Here is an 18,949-nt window from a genome sequence, read left to right on the forward strand (position 1 = left end):
AAAACTAGAAAATCATGATACCTAAATGATTTTCTAGTTTTAAGTTTTTGTAAAAAATTAAGAAAAAAAAATTCTTTTTCCAAAAAGTAGTCTAATTCTTTTTCGAATATTTCAAGTATGCAAAGTTGCTTTTATGACCCATGTCTTTACACCCGCAACGTTCCACTACTATCTGAGATGGTGATGCCAACTCATGAAATGAAATTCGTCAAAAACGTGATCTGTTCTTTAATTTGGTACACATACTGAAAGATTTGGTCCTACGTCGAATGATTTTAAAAAAATCATTATCCACCCCATATATTTATTTTGCTTTCCTCGGTAACTCCTTTTCATGAAAAATGTATCATGCTGACGTCAGTACCCAGCCTGATTCTGTTTCATTCGCTACTCCCAGTGCAATCTTGCCGTTGAAGTGATCAATCCACAGACTGGACGTTTTATCTTAAATATAGATTTGACAAGATCCAAATTTGTGCGTCACGCTGGTAGCCGAAACGGTTTCGGCTTCCTACCGAGCGGGCTGCTCTACATTTCTCCGTTGAATTCCTCGTTAGGAATCCACTGTTGTGATCAATCCAACCATCCATCCGCTGGCGTGTCTAGCCTTTTGATTGATTTCGGCACTTTAATCGGGCTCGGGATGCTGCGAGACGCCACCGCTCACAGCTCGCCCAGTTTTGGGCCATTGCGTATCGTGGAGATGAATTGAGATATGATCATTTCACGTCCGCTACATTTACGCTGTGATACACACGGAGGCGAAAGGCGGAGAGCAAAAGTATGCCTAATTCTGATCCATGGCAAATTGAGTTGAATTGACAGATAACATCTTTGCTTTCGCTTAGCCGGGTCGGTTCAACGATCGCGATGTAAGTGGCTCTCACAACTACGATTAATTTGTTGGTTTTTGCTTTGAATATGCCAAACGAAGGAACTATTGTCCCAAAAACTAAACCTAAACAGCTAGAATCCCGAAGAAAAGTGTTAACCGATGATAATATTCCCATTCACCATGATAGAAAGTCATCAAAACAAAACACTTTTATAGCTTCTCCAAATAGAACACAGAAAAAAACAAAAACAGCAAGAGTTGATAGTTTCTCAGGGGTCCTAAAGCTGATTATTTCCGTGCAACCATTCCCCACGATTAGGAAGCGAAACGCTGAGGAGATCAAAAATTCCATTACTTTGTGCTAGAGAAAAAAAAACATAAAATCATAGGGGCAAACAAAAACATAAAAATATAAACAGCGAACGAACCGCACAACGCTCGACGGGAATAAGCGAGAGAGAAAAAAAACATGAAGAAAAAAGAGAGTGACGAAAAAACTTATTAAACACACGAGTGCATGGGGGAAAACTGCTTTGATTTGGTTCGCCTCCCGCCTTCGAACAGTTCGAATCCGATCTCAGGTGAATCAAGGCGTGTAAATCAAAAGGTTAAAGAGTGCATATTCTTTTTTCGTCTCGTTCATTCGGTTTCAGGATGATGCAGAATTAAATCATAGCTTGTAGGGAGAGACGTGGAGAAGTGGGGAACATATGATAGCGATGGTGGGAGCTAGTGGGAAGACGGGGAAGCTGTGAGCCGCGAGTGAAGGGCAACAGAACGGGTGAGCGAACAGTTTCTTCGGTGCGAAGTTCGCAATTATATGCAAAGGAAAACGTGCGCGAAAAAGGGAGACCAACATTGCGAAAAGTGGCTAAAATATGTGTGAAATTAAAAATTCAAAATTGCGGCAATAAAAAGTCATCGGAATTAAATTATTGAAGAAATTTATCATCTGGAAACGCGTGGCCCCGAAGAAGTTTGCCGCGAGGAGGAAAGAGACAGCGCGAGGAAACCTATCGACGAAGGCAGTAAAAATGCGCGAATCGATGGCGAAGAAGAATTTCAAATAAAACCTGTTTGTGACATTTTCGCCCATATCTCTTTCTTTATTTTCGACATAAAATTTTTCAATATGTGCATGAAAAAAATATTTTATAAATTAAGTGGAACGTACCGCGCGCAGTTGGGCTGAAAATAAAGTACATAAATAACAGCATCGAATGAGCATCAGAAGAAGCGAAAGGAGGGGCAAAGGAAAGTGAGTTAGTGTGCGAAGGAGAAAGGAAAGGAAAGATCGTTTGGCAGCCCACGACGGGATCAACGGAATCTTTCGCATGTGCTTTGGAGTTACTCTGCATGTGTGTGTGTTTATGTTGGGATGTGTTGTTTTTTTTTGCTCGCGGTTTCCTCGAAACAACCTTCGTGTCCAGCTGAGCCAGCAAACATCTCTCGGCTAGTGTCTACCGGTTTTCTTTATATCGTTTTCGTTGACTCAAGTAGACTCGAGAGCGGCGACCGGAGTTCAAAACGGTTGGGTGTGATCGCGGATTTTAGCGGACTACTACTGGTAAGAGGCTTTTAGGATAGATTAATTGACCCGAAAGTGTAGTCATTATGGCTGTTTCGTGACCAATCGATAATTTCAGCTTGGTGCGGTAATTCTCGGAGCTTAGTGATACGTGGATAGGGCAACTTGGGACATGACAAATTACACAAAAAAACATGAAGTTAGATAAACCTATCGCTGCTACTACAACTATCAGTTACCAGTTGAACTTCTATTGAAATACACTACTTTTACCATGGAAATTATCACGACCTTTCATGACCACTTGCTGACTCAAAGGTTTATATCGTACAGTGACTGACATGAAAAAGGAGCTCGTCTTCATTGTGCACGGCACCTGGCAAGCCACACTCGAAAACCTTTGAATGCAAAGCTGCACGGTAACCGTTGATCGGTTATTTTCGAGCAGCACATACACAGAGAGTTTATCTCGATCATACCGGGGTCGTTTTGAAAGTCCGCGCAAAAATTAAAACTACTCAATTGTTTGAGGTAAATCTTTTTTTAACATAGTCCCTTTTCAAGCTTATACGCTTCGTCCAATGCTGCTCTAGTTTGTTGATCCGTTCCGAATAGGGTTTGTCCAAGTCTGGAAAATAATCATTTCTGCAATCACCTCCTCTTTGAATAAAATCTTTTTCACCCCAGTCTATTCCTCAAATTGGGTAGTCCAAGTCTGGAGAATAGGGGGAATGTGATACGACTTGAACGTTAATAACTCTTTGGCGGCTAAACGAAGTGGTATGACATCACTTCACGTGAAAGATAAAATGTTCAATATTTATATAATTGTTATTTATTGATCCAAAAAATTGTTTCAATAGTTGGAAAACTGCTTCGGAACATACAATCGAAATCACTATAAATATAACCACAGGTCGAATTCGATTATCCGGGATTCGATTATCCGGAATTTTGGACTCGATTATACGGAGTATTTTATTTTTGATTTTCGGAAATTTTGAATAATGTGTATAATAATTCTATATTGAACAGCTAATATGGGTATCAAAAGAAAGGGCTTGATTAGTAGAATGCAGTTATTTATGAAAAATGCAAATCCAAGATGGCGGCCACTACAAAATGGCGGATTACATATTTTCTCAGATCCCCATTAATATGGGTATCAAACGAAAGGGCTTGACTAGTAGAACACAGTTATTTATGAAAAATGCAAATCTAAGATGGCGGCCACTACAAAATGGCGGATTGCATATTTTCTAAGAACCCCATCAATATGGGTATCCAATGAAAGGTTTTGACTAGTAGAACACAGTTATTTATGAAAAATGCAAATCCAAGATGGCGGCCACTACGAAATGGCGGATTTCATATTTTCTCAGAACCCCATAAATATGAGTATCAAATGAAAGAGCTTGGGGGCTGTCCACATACCACGTGGACAACTTTAGGGAGGGTAGGGGGTAAGAAAATGTCCACTCTTGTCCACGGAGAGGGGAGAGGGGTTATAGACTGAGTCCACGTGGACAGGAAGAATTTTCTCTCCGTATTTATCAATAAACGGATTGAGAAGCCTGAGAGTGCTGCCCAGGCAAACGTTCATATATTTTCTCTCATATCATGGATCTTCTTCAGTGAAATCTGTATTATAAAAATATCTCACGTAAATTGTGAATGACCAACTATTTCCTATGATCGAACTTTTATAGTTACGGGGTATGCATAGCCCTCATAGCCAAAACTATAAAAATTAAACGATTCCATAATGGTTGAGATTCCATGATATGCGTAAATGATTTTTATCAATTATAATTTTCTATACGTTTTGTTATATCTCGAGAACAATATATGATAATAACGTCTGTATAGTTTTTCATACAGAATTGCGTGTAAAATCATTTTTCCAAAGTATTTTCATTCCATTAATTTCTAGGAATAAATATTTACATTTGCAGGAGATTGTATATGCATCACTAGTCGTTGAGCCAGTGTTCTGATAAATTATAGAATATTTCAGGAGGTGATAGAGGATCATATTTGATGAAAAAATACTACGCATGTAGTCAATTCTCAACTAGGACATTGTTGAATTTTTGTTAAGTCTAATTTTATGTCTTGAACTGACTCTAATTTAGAAAGTACGCTCCTTAGAATAATTATACTGTTCATTTGAAAGATAAGAAAATTTTGCATAGAATGCAATTGTAAAATTAATAGAACCCAGGATCAACTTTTAAATGTAAGGAACCAACTTCAAATTTTGTGTTTTTAATTAATTTTCCAAAAATGCATGATAAACTGGATTGTTTCTATCAGCCAAATTGAAGCTCTCCAACCACTCTACAGTTCCTTCCTTGACACCACACTATTATCCTTCTTGTTATCTTCCACTAATTTAAATGTGTTCACAACATAATTTTTATGCAAGTTTTCCTCAAATGAAAGCATCGTGCGCACTTTTTGACTTTTCAGTTCAGTCATTTTAAGGCAAAAAACCGGTCTCAAGGAAAAGTTCAATAATTCTTTCGTAGTAAAGATTTGATCATCAGCGTGGAAGATTTTTTATGATCCCCTATCTCTTCAAATTTTTCGGATCAGCTACCTAATAACCTATATATAATAATATTATTTTAAACAGATATAATAGTTTTCGATATTTTATTCAATTTATGAGAAAGTTTTCTCAATAGTTTGAACATTTATAAAAAATAATAATAGAAGGTTAATGAATTTCTCAAAAAAAATGTTTCAATCGGGCAACAGGCTTCAGGGCCATTTTTGGAAAAAATGAACGAAATTTCAATAAAATGGGGAGGATCGGGACAGCGGAGGATTAATTTGGCGTTGAATTGCTCTCTGGTAAACTGTGACGTTTTAATAAGGATTTAAGTGGAGGAAAACTAAAGAGCAATACAAATAACTTATCGTGCAAGATTAGTAAAAAATTATTGAGTCGTGAGTTTTTGATTTTTTTTTCCCCACGAGCATTTTGGAAGCTATCTAGACACGCAATGCAGGATTGTCAATAAGCAGTTGAAAAATAAAAAAATATATATAGATATTGAAAATAGTTTTAATAAGGTATTAGTACCCTTTGAAACTATTGCGTAAAAGGTTTCTATTGCGCTGATGACTAAAAGTGAATTGATTGTGTGAATGAACCGACATTTCCTGTGGCGAAATGTCGAAAATGTTTTGAGTGATCTTTGAAACGCTATAACTCTGTTATAAAATAATGCATTCGTCAAAGTATCAAGGTTGCGATAAGAAGATTTGACCATCGATTTACTGTGCGTTCATTATTTCATGAAATATTCTTAATTCGAAATCAAGGGATAATTTTTCATTCGATAGAGAATACCTCTGTAGTAAATAGTTCTACTGAAACTCTCTATGAATAAAATGGACGCGAAATAATCATGTTGATTGGATTGCTTTTAAGCATATATTCTCAAAATCTAGAGAAACTTTGAAAACAAACTATAAACGCGTTATCTTTTCTTGCAAAGTATTTTATCTACAACACATATACACATCACACACTAGAAATTTGTAGCTTGAAAATGCTGTATTTTTTATCTTAATGTCATCATTTATATCGAAGATTCAGGCGTTCCGAAATCTCTGAAAAATTTCGACCTTTTACTCCTCATCCTTTGTCAAGTGAGGATCTATAGATATCAGTACATGCTTCCTACTTTATCTTTTCTTTTTTTTTGAAATTCTTTTTAAATGATAGAAAAAGAGTATATGTATATAAAATCGTTCTGTTCGTTTTTGTGCGCTTCAAAAACTCGAGCTCTGATGGAGCTCATATTATAACACAACATACGAGCCACTTCAAAAATTGTTGTTGCTACTGCCAACGCCTCAAGAAGCTTCAAGATTTCCAGATGAAATAAGCACACTTCTGAAATAAATCTGTGTAGGTAAATTAACTTTCTAGTATTGAATATGTATTCTATGTGACAGCAACACAATTCTTTGCCTGTGTTCAAAAATCGTGAGCTTAAATTGTATCTGATAGTGATTTTAAATCTATTTAATTTTATTCGATTGGCTTTGCTCAAGATCAATCCTTGGAATTTTGTAATTTATTTTCGGATGCGGATTGTTCAACTGGATATTGTGCGTTTCCGTGTTGACAAACCAGATGGCAGATTGCCTTTAATAGAAAAACAAAGTATTACAAGTATTTTAATTAGAGACGAATGAACTGCAAAGTTTAAAGCCTTTCAAAAACAATGAACAAAAAACATACAAGTATTTCAAAATTAAACTCATATGGAATATTTGCTTTGTTTTACTACTCATTTTTCTGTCATAAAAAACCAATGAGCCACGGCAAACGTGGCAGGGTTCAGCAAGTAAAATTTGAAACAAAATAAACTTAAATGGAATTAAAATTTAATTCATGCGCAATTCAGTTATTTCCCGAATTATTCTAATAAAATAAAGAAAAATGTCCACGTGGACAACAGGGGGAGGGGTATGAAAATGTCCACGCTTGTCCACGGAGGGGGAGGGGGGAGTTTAAAATCGTGCTTTTTCTGTCCACGTGGTATGTGGACAGCCCCTTGACTAGTGGAACATAGTTATTTATGAAAAATGCAAATCCAAAATGGCCGCCACTACAAAATGGCGGATTCCATATTTTTTCAGAACTCTATCAATATGGGTATCAAATGAAAGGACTTGGCTAGTAGAACACAGTTATTAATGAAAAATGCAAATCTAAGATGGCGGCCACTAAAAAAATGGCGGATCACATATTTTCTCAGAACCACATCAATATGGGTATCTAATGAAAAGGGTTGCCTAGTAGAACACAGTTATTTATGAAAAATGCCCAAAAATGTATCAAAAGAAAGTTCTCGACTAGTAGAACATAGCAGATAATGGAAAATCCAATTTCAAGCCGCAGTCCCCAAACAACTAATTATTTTTTGAATGGTTTCATTCAGCTTGACCTGTTTCTATGTATGTTTGAATGTTTGTTGGGTTGTCCCACATTAATAGAAAATTGACCCCGTTCCTGTTGAATGATTGATCTAAAATTTGGACCACACATTTAATTCTACTGTCATTATAAAACTGCGTATTCCATGATCTTGAAAAATTCAATTCGACCGCCGCAAAAAAAGATGGCTGATTGGCTTGATTTGGAGAATACACTACACTATGAACAACATAAATTCGAAAAGATCGCCGCCACAAAATGGTCGACTATGTATTTTTTGCAATCCCCTCAAGATTGGTATCAAATGAAATGATTTGACTAATAGAATACAGTACAGGTCGGACTCGATTATATGTGATTCGATTATATACAATTTTGGACTCGATTCAGTTTGGAAAGAAAAACTTTTTTATATTTCAAATATGGCTTATTTCATGAGGAAATGTAACCTTTCAACGTTAAGGTGAAGTTTAAGTGGCTATTACATGTACAGTGGGGTAAAAATCATGATTTTTGAAGATTTTGCTTGAATTTTCACCAGGAATTGTTTATATCGATATTGCAGCCAAATTAAGAAAGATAAAAGTTGTGCGTCAAAGAACAAATTGTGGAACGGTTAAAGAACTTCATTTTAATTGATAGAAACAATCTAGTTTAATATAAATTTTTAGGATAAAATTTATAATAACACATTAAAAATTATTAACTTTTAAGTGTTTTACTTCCAAAATGTTATTGAAATTCACTAATTTAGTTGTTCCACTACTATATCCTGTACTAAATTTTCTCATCATTCAAATGAAAGCATCAGAATCGTCTACCATAGCGTACTTTTTAATGTAGAGCCAGTTTGAAGCAACAGAGTCCGAAACAAAAAAAAAGTTCTGTAACTCTGTCATTGTTGAAATTCGAATATATGCGTAGGAGGATTTTTTTCATCAAATATGATCGTCTACCACCTCCTGAGAGAATCTGGATAAATTTTTTTTCATGTGAGAAAGGTGTTTTCTGACTTTAAGGAGATGAATCAAAAATCAAATTCCTCTTTTATTTTAAAAAAACGAAAAATACACGCAAAAAAACAAATAAAGAAAAAATATTGTTTTGACTCGATAATCCGGAGGATTCGATTATCCGGAGTGAAAAAAAAACCAATACTCCGGATAATCGAGTCCGACCTCTATCACTTGAAATATCATTTTAGTCGCGATTGAACTGCAGTTAAGGCATGATGCATGATATTGACGTCAATCTCTCTCAGTTTCTATTCTGCTTTCGTATGGAGTAGTCATGAAAATTTGTTTGCTTGTGATTGCGCCCAGTTTCTATTCTGCTATCGCATGAAATGGTCATAAATAATTTCGTGTATTATTTAAAAAAAAAAAGAATCATGTAGCAAATATCTTGAGTTGCTTTTACAAAACCACTCAAACACATCAGTTCCTTCCAAGACCACCAACAAGTTCGAAAGAGTTTAATTTTATGTTGATAACAATCCCATATTTATACTCATCCACCCACAAACTACAAGAAAAATTCAAAGCAATCTTTCAAAATAATCATTCATTCATTCATGATTCAGAATTGAATTCAGATACAATTTTAAACAAATAATTACTTAGCCAGTTGGAGTCCTACGTCAACCTTGCGGTTTTACCACATATACAACCCACATCCTGTTTTTGACGTGGGACTACGTCTAACCGGAATATATGTGGGGTAAAATGAAAACCTAAACACAGAACAAACAGGAAAAAAAATAAAGATTTCGAATGCTTATAACTCCAATTCTTAACAGATCGAAAACATGTTTGGGAAATTGATAGGAAATATTTCTACGCATCTATCACAATGTACGACATGTTATTTTCCCTGAGATAAGCAATTGAAGAACTGCAAAATGTCAAACGAAATCTAAACGGCCTAACTGCCCCGTTTTAATTGGCTCGATTTACGGTTTCCCCATAACATCCATCAAAACCAGGGAACTTGAGGAAATTGGCTTTGCAAATACATGCAAGTTGGGGGGACTTTTGCTCCCACCGACATGTGTTCCCAAACACAGCCATCATAACCAAGGTGCCTGGTGATATTGGCATTGCAAATACAAGTTGGGGAAACTCTCGTTTTCGAATTCCCCCAAATATTTATTCATCCATTCATTTAAAATTGATTTAGATGCAACTTCAAACAAATGATCACTAAACCAACAATAGCCCTACGTTAACCTTGCGGTTTTAACATAGATATAACCTACTTTCTGTTTTTTCAAATGTCTAAACGAAAGTGTTATTTTACCGATGAATTGCGCCAGAAGTAGCCCTTTTTCACAAAAGAACTCAAGGGTTATGAAGCCAACGCGGCATATGTTATTCATAAGTGTTGGTGGCTCACAGCGGTATTTAGATTTACCCATTTTGTTGAAACAGAAGTTTGAAATCAACAATGAAACATTACAGATAGATCTGCACAGGAAAAGTACACATAAACACCACAAATATTCGATTGGCATCCACTTCCATATCCAGGCTGAGCTCTGTGGTGCAGGAACTCGGCTGCTCAGAAAATTTGGAGTGCAGAAGGAGCTCTTGCGTTTCATACCCGTGGTGCGTACCTCGGTACTATTTCACTCGATATTTGAAGGCTCTGAAAGCATCAAAATATCTCCTGTGCTCGTAAAAAGACAGAAACCATAATCTCCGGAGTATTTTCACCGCATAGATCGCCCAAGAAATATGATAAATAAATAAATTTCACGTGTTTTTTTTTATATCTCAAAGAATCACAGTGGTTTGGTCATAATCGTAACTGTGACAGGTGTCCTGATTTTCAACTCCGACCAGATGGTATCCCTAGGTGAGGGAGTGAAGAGTGCCCCCAAACCGAACCACCAGCTGTATGGAAAAGATTGTAGAGGGTACTAAATTAAACATTTTGGCAGTAGTACCATATATTTGAGTCCTTATATAGTACACCATAGGATCTATGGTGAAAAATGCACCTTTTCGTTTTTTTCACACCATTCTCAATAGCTTTGAGACAAAAATTTGGAAAAAATACAGAAAGTATAGTTTCTATACTATACTTTCTGTATTTTTTCCATATTTTTATTTGTATAGTAAAAAAGTTAAACAATTTGATGATTAAAATGGGTATGTTTTTTCGATTGCACTAACCGCTCGTTATCCTCCCCGACGCAACGAACAATCTGTTTGCCTACCACTCGGTGTTAGCTCACAATATGAGTCGATGCGTATCACGAGTTATTTTCCATTTTTCGGACAAACAGGCATTTATAAGTTGGCAGAATCAATGGAAGGGTGATTTTGAAGATTGTTTTCCCATATTATCCCCAAAGTTGTTTGTTTGGTTATGTAAAAAATGCAATAAATGAATTTAACTGGCCGCTGATTTAGAAGTTCGAGAGGGTATGCTCACGCACATCAGATTATCATAGCTCGAGTAGTCGCGATCTAATTATTACTTCCTCGAATGCCCTTGTCCATTCTCCATTCCCTTTCCTATACATAAGCAGAACTTAGCACCCAATGAGATCAGTTTGCTACAGCAGCTACACGGACTGCCCTAAAGAGCACTCATGGCCATAGGATACTCAATAAACATCACCTGGCTATAAAGTTATTACAACCCCCTACAAACAATGTTCTGGACAACGCAACGGAGAAGAAAATGCTATTTTTATCTATAATATATTTCTGTAGTCATAATTTATTTGACTTAGGCTTATATTTATGAAGATCTTAACGATTTACACTTGTGTTTGAAAAAGATAAATGATAAATTATATTTTTGTGTACATTTTTGAATAAAATGTGGTTCCGGATTCTACCACGTTTTCTCATCTAACCCGTAAAGGATACAAGCTCATACAGGAAACGGTTTTTTAGAGCTTCAATTTGATGTAGGGTAAATGATCTTGGTTGTCCGATTTATGTTTTTTTCACGCAACTAGTAAATGCAAATCGATTTTTCTTCATGAAAATCACCTATAATCGATATGAGTTTGGGTTTGTTGAAAAGCCCCAAGTCTCTAGTTACTAATACTACCATAAGGCGTTGAAATGATTCAACTTTTTATGTTGTTTAACGATTTTCCTCAAATAAAAGTCGAAATTATGATCATGGTTTGTCTGGTTTTAGAAATCACCATTTTTGAATGAAAAAATTCAAACTTTCAAGTAGATGTTACATTTATCATTGTTTGAGTTTACTGTCATCATTCTGATCCATTCATAATTTAAGCTTTCTTCTGAATATTTCCTCTTCTTGGGCATTTTAAATGTGTTCACCTTAACACACTCAACACAGAGACACTTTATTTCTGCTATGCGCGAAGGATACCATAAACAAACTGCAGCGCGCCAAGCGGTGACCATAGAAATCATATGAACAAAATAACATTATTGAGTCGGACAACTTATGACCAGAATTGAGTTCATCTAAATGCGTTTATTACATGGTTTAGTTATTTAAATCTGATACAAATGGCGTACAAGCATCATGTTTACAATATTTGTAAGTGTTATAATCCTGAAAAGGTCTGAATATGTGCCAAATAATCATCTGGTGATTGATTGAAAGTTAGCTCAAATGAGGGGCGCATTGACACCAATAATAGGTGGATTTTATAATCCTTTAAAACATGTGAATTTGTAAAAATATACTATAAAACTACTGTAATTCATGAAAAAGACAATTTTATTTATATATTTTGAAACATTGGAATACCTGATTTGGCACAGATGCGATGAATTAGAGCATTCAAAAAAGTGGACAAACCATGATCATGCTTTCGACTGGACAAACCAAAATCATTTACCTTATTTATTTATGTTCTCATTGATTCCGGAAACAACATTTATTTACGAGTTTAATGCTACCCTTGACGTTGAGATGGTTTATCCCAAACCATTTTTTTTTCTAATAATCACGTTCGGTACAATGTCCTCAACAACGGAACATGGCAAACGGAGCTTAAACCCTATCATATATTTTAGAGTATCCAGATTGTTCTAAAATTCAAATTAGATTATGGACCGGATCTATAACAGTTGATATTATGTGATTAACTACGGAATATATTCACACAGGTTCTGAAATTTTCCAATACTTCGCATAAATAATCCGTAGAGATTGTACTAAATACCATATGATCAGTATTTGTGTAGAAATTGAACAAATCCGTAGGTCTAGGTATAGCTCTCAAATTCAACAACTCTCATTTTAGAAACAGTAGGTATCAGTTTTTTTGTGAAGTTCTTTCAAAGGTTTTGAGGCCATTCGATTTTTTCTCGGGCCAAAACCTCAATCGTTAGGTTGTAAAATTTCAAAGCGTGTTTAAACATTATTCCGAGATTATCGATCGTCGTAGCACATACATGATGAAATTTCATGAACATGACGGTATAACACGACAAACATATTAAAAGAGATTATTTACTATAAAAAAGATTATAAATTAGAAATATTTTTTTAAATATCTCGAGAATGGTTACATTTAGAAGGAGATTGATAATAATCTTTTTTGTTTTAAATCACATCAGAGTTCATAACTTGTGGCTAAAAATGATTGCTAACATACAAAAACCCGAAGTTTCGAAAATTCTTAAAAATTCGATGTTCCACAAAGTTCGTCAAAAATAGTTTTACCATCTTGGGCCCATTTTTTAAATTTTCTGCATTACTTCTATTTTGTATGAAAAAAATTCAAAAAAATATTGAAAAATATGTATTTTGGATTTGGCAAATTGAATTTTTATTTTGTAAATGAATAAAAGAGTACTATTTTTTTTCTCAGTGTATATTTTTTTCATATTCAACCATCAATACTCTATAACTCTTCTAAGACACTTTTTCAGTACGACTCATAGTTTTTGAGATATAAATTATCAAAGATTTCTCTTACTAAAATCGATACGCCCTTTTCAAAAGTTACGCTTGAGTCAAAAAATTCCCAATTGCTGTGAAAAACTCATATTTCCTCCAACCCAAACGGAATACACACTTTCATTGGAATCAAAAATACAAGTTTTTAAAATCTGCATTTTCATTTGGAATTGCTGGTATTAAGGATTCACTTTGAACTTAGTTGTTGTTCTTCCGCAAATGAACACGGAATGAATGCACAAGTCCCGATTGAAATCAAAATTTGCGCTTTTCACGATAACAATGTGGAGCAAATCGGCGTAACTATTCAACAAAAGTAATTTTCAACACTGCTGAAGGGTTGACACGATCTCAAATAGTCCAAAAATTCGTTGAGAAGCCTTCCAAAGCGATTACATTCGGTTATCCGAGATGAAGAGGTTCATATCGTGAATAAGCCATTTATTTTCGATTTGTTCTATTTGATACTTGTTTCTACCAGACAAGTAAATCTACTTTGATGTAGTTACCAACCATGTCTTCACTGGAAGCATATTCATATAAAAAAGTCACAGGAGGGTTGTGTCCGAGAAACGACCGCATTGTTGACGTAGGAATCCGTTAGGCTATCTGTTGATTTTGGATATTTTTGAAGAATTAAATCTTTTGGTGGCCCTGAAAAGGGCCGTTTTGTTTGGTTGTTGGGTATTGTTTGTTCACTTCACCACCGAGTGATGATGACAGAAGGATGCTAAACAGTCGTTGGATGGTGCGTATCCGATAAAAGATGTCGAAGTGGAAAATCGATGATGAAAAAAAAATCCCACATAGAATATGAGATAATTACCAATACCGAATACAAGTATCGATTCATCATGATGAGAAATCATCAGTAAAAACATGTTACTTTAATATAGAGAAACCATATTTTAAATGTAAAAGGTAATTTTATTTTATAATTTTTACTTTATGAGTGTTTATTCAATCCTATACGAATTTTAATTGGACTAACAACATCTAATACTATATGTAAAGCATATGGGAAATCACTTACTTGTCTCTGTTAGGGAACACATTTCGGTGGAAACAAAAGTTCCCCCTACCTTCATGTATTTGCAACGCCGATTTCCCCCTGGCAGCTTGGTTTAGATGTCTCTGTTAGGGAACACATTTTGGTGGGAGAAAGAGCTCCCCCTACTTTCATGTATGTGAAATGCCGATTTCCCCCAGGCAGCTTGGTTTTGATGTCTCTGTCAGGGACCCGCCGCATGTGTCGTCAATTTCGACCAATCAGAAGTGGGTATTTCCGTTTGGATAGGGGTCGAGATTTTTTTATTGTTCGATAGTTATTTTCATGACATATATAATTTTCTTCAATATAAAAAATTGTTATCGAGTGCCGAAATCGATTGACGCAAAAATTTCATCAATTCATCATGAAATGACTGAGCAATAAGCGTTTGAAATTGGACAATTTTAACGATGTGCACCCGTGGCCGAGTGGTTAGCGTCTCACATTATCATGCCGGGTGTTCGGGTTCGATTCCCGTTCTGGCCGAGGGATTTTTTCGTCAAAGAAATTTCCTTCGACTTGCACTGCTTGTCCCTCGGAATACATTCAAGGCGTGTTATTTGGCTTAGAAAATCTCAACTAAGTATTAATAAATGACGCTAGTTAATGCATACGTTGAGACGGCAAAAGTTCTACAGGGAACGTTAACGCCATTCAAGAAGAAGATGTTCTGATGTGCTCGATTTTCGATTTTAAATTTGTACCCCAATATGTTCCCGAAAGACGTTATCCTACGTCAAAAATTATTTCATTAAAGTTATCAATATCATGATTGTAATCTCCACCTTGGAATAGATATCAAGGTAAAGGGTTCATATTGCACTTTCAAAAAAATGAATTATCCATCAAATTATTTATTTGCGTCCTGATTTCTAGTGAATCCAGTTTTAATCTCTCTTCTCTTTTATGATGCCGGTCACTGGAAATGTGATCCAAATCAAACCGGTAAAATGAATGGTGAAGTCATCCACTTCGGAATCTATTGATGGCATTCTGCCTACGCGAGTTAATTCCTGGTCAAAATGCGTGTTATTCAACCGTGTTCTATTTATTTCCTTGTATTCGAATTTGATTCTGAAATCATCGATACCGTTTCGAATCGAACGAAATGAAATTTGTTTCTGCGCTGAAGCTGTGTTACTGGAACGATGGAAATGCACGATGTCTATGCAAAAAGATACTCGGATACCAATCCCGTCGCGAAATCCATCATTAGTGACTTCGAAAGTAAATCTCCCTTTTTGTCAACGGTTCATTTCAGAATCCTACCCATTCAATTATCACTATATCCTGTTAAACTTTTACTCGAACCGAAATCCTGCGGGACACGAGGAGCGGGACACCATCAAGGAGTTACCTTCCTCGGACTGGCTCATTAACCCGCAATTCAGCCAGCAGGAGGTACTCGCTTAGCAAGCACGGGAAGAGGGATCAAGAATCGCGCGATAACAGTGAGGCTCTAATTAACGCACCGCGTCGTAGGACTCACATTTTCTTTCCCCTCCTTCCGAGTTTCCACCGCAATTGATATCATTATTTTGACCACCACTAACTTTAATTCCAGTCCCAGCCGGGCACGAGGTTCGAGTTCTTTGTTCCATTCAAAGTTCCACTTCCCTGGTCAACCCGTGTAGATGCGTGTATATGTATGAACATCGATGTTGTGGACTGCATGTGTGTGAAAAAAAAGGCATGATAAAAGAGGCGCATTTTTAAATACTGTGCACTGGATTCTTTTTTTACGCGATTGACGCGAGCGCAAAAAAAAATTGCGTTAATTAGAATTACTATCATACATAATAAATAAAATATAAAAAACAATGTTGGAAAAACTTAACATTCAAAATAGGAAAAAATCCGTTATTAGATTTGAGATGCTTCTCGATACGTGAAACTGTTGAAACACTCCAAATTTGATAATTATTGTTTGCAGTGAACACATTCGGATCATCCAACATACCTCTACATCCTAATAATTTGGTTCGAATCGAATTGAGACCCCTGAACCTGAAACGAAACATTACATTGTAACTTATAGGAGTATCATATGTAAAGCTATCTGCAGCTCACAAAAAAAACAAGTGTGGTTTTTCATGCGGGGCTGATCCCTCGTCTAATCTCAAATGCAAACAAGTGGCAAGTCTGCTCCCGAATCCAATTCGTCTCTCATCTCCTTCACCGCTTCAAATTTTCTGTATTCATCTTTCTCCGTAACTCAATCTTCCGTATAAGAGAGGAGGCAATCTGAATCCCGCCCAGACGATATTGGATGCCTCAAACCACTTGGATGGAAGCCTCCGGAGCCTAAGCTGTGATTGTTGAGTTTCAACAGATTTTTTCTCCACACCCAGCCGGTATACTCTTAACTGCTTAGTAAGGCAATTTAAACTCAGCATTCGGATTAACGCCATCTGATGTTATTTTTTTTTCGTCAAAATATGCTTCTTTTTGAAATTACTTTCCCGATTTTATTTCGCATCCTGAGCAGCGGAAAGAACAAGCTGTTTGTTCCGTGCATGCATACGAATAAATTAATCGGTGGGAGGGAACAGGAAAGGTATGCGATATGTTACACATTTGGAAATTTGCATGCAAATTGATATGGCAGCAACAATGTGTCGAAGAACGACTGCTTCATGCTGAATTTGGGAAATCACAACCAAAAACACACAGAAGATAGCTTTGATTGTCTGCTTAGGTAAGTTCAATCAGCTTTTCAAATACCAATTACACATTTTATCGATTCTGCGTATTTCATACCTTTCACCAACGCTCCCGATCCAACTTGCGCTAAGGCTGGCAGTCTGCCCGAGCCACAAACGGCCAATTCAGAAGATAACAAACATCTCACGTTTACCTTTCTTGTGTGGCTCCTCTCCCCAATCCCCACTCGCCTCCGACGAATTGTGCTTCCGCTGCGCTGGCTGGCCACTAATTTACGAGGAACACTTGCGTGCGTTTCGATTGTGTCTGCCGCGCCACTACTCCGGCGGCCAAAATCGTGATCCTCTCTGCTCTGCTCTTGTATCGAGAAACAGGTGTGCGCGGCCGACAAATATTTAGGTATCTCGAAAATTACAACGGCCGTCATCAAAGGTTAGCGAAGCCGCGTGCACCCCGGTTGTAATCTAGATTCTCTCCCCGATATGTTAGCCGTGGGGAGGAAGCGGGTCAAGGAATGTTAAACGCGTAGCCGGTTCTTTTCGATCTTTTGACTTCGTATGGTTGGTGTTTGTGTGTGTGTATGTGTGTGTAGAGTCATGAGTGGAAGTTGTCTTCCATGTAGAAGAGGAAAAAGTAAAGGTCGTGGAAAGGACAACAAACGCATTCAATGAGCAATCATACGCACCGATTGTACTGATCGTGTACCACGACGTCAATAGTGTAGTACTGTGAAGCCCCTTAGGTACATATTTATTTTAAAACAAAAGCAGAAGCTTATAGTTTTAAAATTATATTTAAGAATTCGGCTCCTTTAAACTTACTTAAGTTACTGAGCCTGCAAAAATAAACGAATTAATAAAAAAAAAAAGCAGAAGCAGGAAGGGGAATCCTACAATTTCACCGCCCACTGATCCCGACTCTCACCGATTTTAAAATATAAAAATACTGTCTGTACCCTGCCACGCTTTGCTGCGGCACATTGTGGTTGCATGGATGTGTTGAGATTTAAAATTTTTCATGTTATAACAATGTGTTTGGTTGTTTTGTATGTTGTATCATAGTTTGAGCTGAATCGGTTCCGAACTTTTCCAGTTTTTTGAGTCATACACAAACGAACAGAAGATTTTTATATATATAGATGAGGGAAATAGAAAAAAATTAAAATACTTTAAAACACAAAAAACACAATTTCAGATCACGATTTTCTCAAACACTTGAAAAAATATGTTTCCGTCACATAGAACACATATTCAATACGAAATAGTCGATTTGCATTGGAAGCTCAATTTCAGAAATGCACTATGGCCATATGAAAAATCTCCAATTTTTTTAATTTTTATATGGTTGTATATGGTGTCCAAATTTGAGCTTAATTGGTTCCGCACTTTTCGAGTTTTTGAAGCGTTCACAAACGAACAGAACATTTTTCTCGAGTTTTGCTCTTATCAACACATTCGGTGATCCATTTTTATTTATATAGATAGAAGACGATATAGGAATGCGTTTTGTCACATTAAAATCCATTTCCACTTTCGAACAAAAATCAATTTCGTTAGCGCAATCATCAAATGAACTAACAACGCTTGTCACTATGTTATTGTAGAACCCCCCCTTAGAAAGGTTGGAGGTGTGTTGAATCACCTTAGAAATGTTTCTTGCTCCCTAAAACATCCACATGCCAAATTTGGTTCCGTTTGCTTGATTAGTTTTCGAGTTATGCATAAATGTGTCTTTCATTTGTATGGCAGCTCCCCTTTAGAGAGGGGGGTGGAGAGTCTAACCACCGTAAAAACATTTATCGCACCCTGAAACCTCCACATGCCAAATTTCGTTCCATTAGCTTGATTAATTCTCGAGTAATGTAGAGATTTGTGTTTCATTTGTATGGCAGCTCCCCCTAAGAAAGAGGGGAGGAGTATCTAGCCACCATAGAATAATTTATTGTGGTTCACCATATTTTGAGGAATTCCACAATGACAAAACATGAGTATTTTTGACTCGAAT

General features: G+C 36.4%; 1 protein-coding gene across 3 annotated transcripts in view; it reads left to right on the forward strand.

Annotated features, from left to right (window-relative positions):
* The window catches only part of LOC129764402 (EGFR adapter protein-like), a 205,003-nt gene that overhangs the window by 15,779 nt on the left and 170,275 nt on the right, over positions 1–18,949 (forward strand). For 2 of the 3 annotated variants that reach the window (XM_055763431.1, XM_055763432.1), the window contains exon 2: positions 1,489–2,402. The exons of the other annotated variant lie outside the window; for it this stretch is intronic. The gene's annotated coding sequence lies outside the window, so the exon portion shown is untranslated. The remainder of the gene's footprint in view (positions 1–1,488; positions 2,403–18,949) is intronic. 3 annotated transcript variants of the gene reach the window in all.

Source organism: Toxorhynchites rutilus, chromosome 2, assembly GCF_029784135.1.
Source record: "Toxorhynchites rutilus septentrionalis strain SRP chromosome 2, ASM2978413v1, whole genome shotgun sequence".
NCBI classification, from domain to species: domain Eukaryota; kingdom Metazoa; phylum Arthropoda; class Insecta; order Diptera; family Culicidae; genus Toxorhynchites; species Toxorhynchites rutilus.